The sequence below is a fragment of the Echinops telfairi genome, unplaced genomic scaffold (genome assembly GCF_000313985.2).
Source record: "Echinops telfairi isolate 266 unplaced genomic scaffold, ASM31398v2 ScPeMD7_7469;HRSCAF=8507_1, whole genome shotgun sequence".
Taxonomy (NCBI): domain Eukaryota; kingdom Metazoa; phylum Chordata; class Mammalia; order Afrosoricida; family Tenrecidae; genus Echinops; species Echinops telfairi.
Genome location: NW_022111373.1, coordinates 8,479,352 through 8,483,005, shown reverse-complemented (window position 1 = coordinate 8,483,005; position 3,654 = coordinate 8,479,352).

Sequence of the window (3,654 nt, the reverse complement as noted above, 5' to 3'; positions counted from 1 at the left end):
CCCTTTGTGGTTGGCCACATTTAAGAACTTTTAAGGTGAAGCATGACCTGGTCTCTGCCAAATTTTCCAACCTTGTCTTTCTGTGTCCCCCCAAACCAAACCTAACTCCACTGCCACCCAGTCGATGCCAACCCCTAGTGACCCAATCAGACAGTCAACCTGCCCCTGTGGCTTTCTGAGACTAATGCTTCACAGGAGCAAAAAGCCTCCTCTTTCTCCTGCGGAGTGACTGGTGGCTTCGAACCATTACCCCACAAGAGCGCCCTCTGCCTTTCCCGCATCACTGGGTAAATGCTCATGGAATTAGGGTCTGACTCTAACGATGTAGGTGCCAAAAAAAACGGTGACTGATCCGGCATGCTCTGCATTGCTGGCTCCAGGTCCACTTGGTTAGGACCAGCAGAGACAGGATTTGAATCTATAGATGAAGCTTCCAGGGTCCTGTCTTCCTCCTGCTCCTGTCAGCATGCAGTGAGGTTGTATCCTCCCTAGTCATATGTCAGGAGGAAGAGTAAATTGGACAACTATGCTCACAGCTGCAGATCCTTGGACAACTGTTGGTTCCGGCTACTGATGTGGTAGCCAGCTTCCCTGAGGTCTCGTAAGCTCAGCTGCCCTGCTTAGACCCCTGGCTTAGACTGATCCTCTTCGTTAGGCCCTCTGGCTGTGAGTCATGGGACACATACAGAAATCCGTGTGCGGTCTAGAAGCATGGGAGGGTTGACATCCCATGGGGCAAACCTTAACCAATAACAACTGTGGTCGTCACATAATCTGGTGTCAATTTGGGACTTGAGAGGATTAAGAGTGAAGGGGTGGACTCGAGTCTGTCAATCAGGTGACAGCCAATGAGGCCTCTGTGTGGGCATGGCCTTCCCCTGAGAATTCTGGGAACTCCTGTATTTTCCTCCTTGGAGGGGGAAGACACTTTGCTCTCTTTTGTCACACCCTGGGAGACACAGCAGCTGACAAGACACATGGTGCTATGTCCTGGGAGCTGGAGAAGCCACATGGACCTACCTTGATGCAACCAGACCTCTAGCACCAGAGAAGCCACAAAGAGACCACTGCCAGTTCTGAGATGCTTACAATGCCACTGGAGCCACAAGACTTCCAACCCACTGGCCTGTGATCCTTCTGCATTCAGCATCATTGCATATATTTCATGAGACTGAAGAAGACTTTATGGATTGGTATCAGACATATGGGCTAATATTGGACTTATGGACTTGATCTGGACTGGGCTGGGACATTTTCTCAATATTCAATTGCTCTTGTATATAAACCTCTTTCTCATTCACGAGCCTCCCTGGATTTGTCTCTCTAGTCTACCCAGACTAGCACAACAACCTATAGTTAATGTTCCCTACTTCCAAACAGTAAGCAGACACTTTGAAACACACTCCCCCAATTTCCCACAGCTACTGACAACCTGATGCTGCACCCCTCCACTGGCTTTCCTTTCCTGCCCATTTCACAGTCCTCAGCCCCCTTACTCAGGGGTGGGGAGCATCCGGCCCACAGGCCATATAAGGCCTATGAAATCATCAATACCAACTAACATAGCAAGCCCCACTGTAGTATTAAATTAAAAGTGGTGCGGGGAGTTGGGTGCCCGCCCCCACCGCTACTACTGCTACTATCGGGCTCAGTAATGCACAATTGTACGGTTGAGATATAGAAGTATTATATTGAAGTCATCAAGAGCATGAGAGATATTAGAATAATACAGTCAGACACATTACATGGTAGCATTGCTCACCTCAGCCCAGCTTGGTGGTCCACGTGGACAGAGAGGGAAGGGAAGGAGGGCAAGGGAACAGGGGAGAGGGGGAAGAGAGAGGGGTCAGAGAGATCAGAGAGTCAGAGAGGTCAGAGAGCTCTCTCTTGCTGTCCCATGCCTATATACCTTTTGGGGGTACGCCAGCCCACTAATTACAGGTAGAGACATATGTCACAGGGAGGGGCTGCACTATAGGTTACACAGCAATGAGGGGGTGGTCTAAGGGAGGGTCTCCATAGGAACCATTATCAGTAGGGTGAAAACTCCGCCTACAGGAGCCTGTCCATTGTCCCCAGAGTCAGGGAGCAGGCCCACCCCTGTGGTGGGATGAGACAGCAGTCTGGCAACTGATTGCCCTCAGGGGAGGGAATGCCTGCACATCTGACCTCCCCCACATCTCACCAAAGAGAAGCAGTGCCAGTCATCACATTTGGGCAGGGGGCGGGGTAGGAGGTGGTGGCAGGGGTAATTAATTATACGTTTGACCAATATGGCCTGAGAGTATTATAACTATCCACGCAGCCCTTCCCAGAAAAAGTTCCCCACCCTGCCTTAGATTCATCCCCAAATAAACCTTGCTTTCAGGCAGGATTATAGGCAAAGCCAGTTGATATCAGATGTGGCCCCAAAAGGCAGACCAGGGAGGGGAGGCTTTCAGAGCAGGTTCACCCCTGCTGGTTAGTAATAACCCGTGGTGTGCACTTGTGCCATTTATCCCAGTGGACTGGAATGAGACGCAAGTCGTAGGTGAAGCATTGATTTGTGTCAGCCATTCTCAACCAGGGACCATTATATCCCCCCAGGGACCTCTGGAAATGGCAGGAGATTTTTTTTAATTGCCCCAACTGGGGGTAGAGTACTACTGATATTTAGTGGGGAGAGGCCAGAGATGTTCCTATGCACCCTAACATGTATAGGATAACTCACCCCCACCCCACCCCAAGAAGAATGATCCAGCCCAAATCTCAATAATGCCAAGGTCGAAAAACCCTGGTTATGACTCTTGGAATACCTGAAGACAATAGAACTTGTAAGGATCTTGGAGCTGTCTGGCTTTTGTTCATTGCCTTCCCTTTTGAAGACAGAAAAGGACAGCTCTAGGCCACCTGTGAAGTCCAGGAGGTCTGCATGGCAGCTGTTTAAAAGACCCTCATCTCCAGTAGCCACAGGGCAAATCATGCTGGAGATCAAGCTCAGAATTGAATGCCAGGGCAGCAGCAACCCAAAAATGGCTGTACGCATAGCCTTGATGGGTCTCCAAGGACAAAGTTCTAGCTTTGCAAGGCAATGCGTGGGAGGGAATACCCCGAAACACACAACGTGACGAATGGGTAGAGCAACATGAGGATTTTTAATTCTTGGATTCTTTGCAATCTTTCAGGTAAGCAGAAGCAGCTCTCTGCCCGCTTGCTATAGGAGAACAACCTCCCGTTGCCTGGAGGCCCCAAAAAACCCCCTCTTAAGCCTCCAGAGATAATGCCTATTCACGATCCTTTCTCAGAGCCTAGACCAGTGACTTGGGTCATGTCTCGTCTCCGCACAGTTTGTTGCGCATGCAGTTTATTTTTTGTTGTTGAGATATATAAGTATTATATTAAAGTCATCAAGAGCATGAGAGATATTACAATAATGCACTCAGACACATTACATGGTAGCATTGCTCACCTCAGCCCAGCTTGGTGGTCCACATGGAGAGAGGGGGAAGGGAAGGAGGACAAGGGAACAAGGGAGAGAGGATGGGAGAGGAGAGGGGTAGAGAGGGGAGCCAGAGAGAGCTCTATATTGCTGACCCAGGCCTATATACCTTTTGGGGGCATGCATGCCCACTAATTACAGGTAAAGACATATGTCACAGGAAGGGGTTACACTAT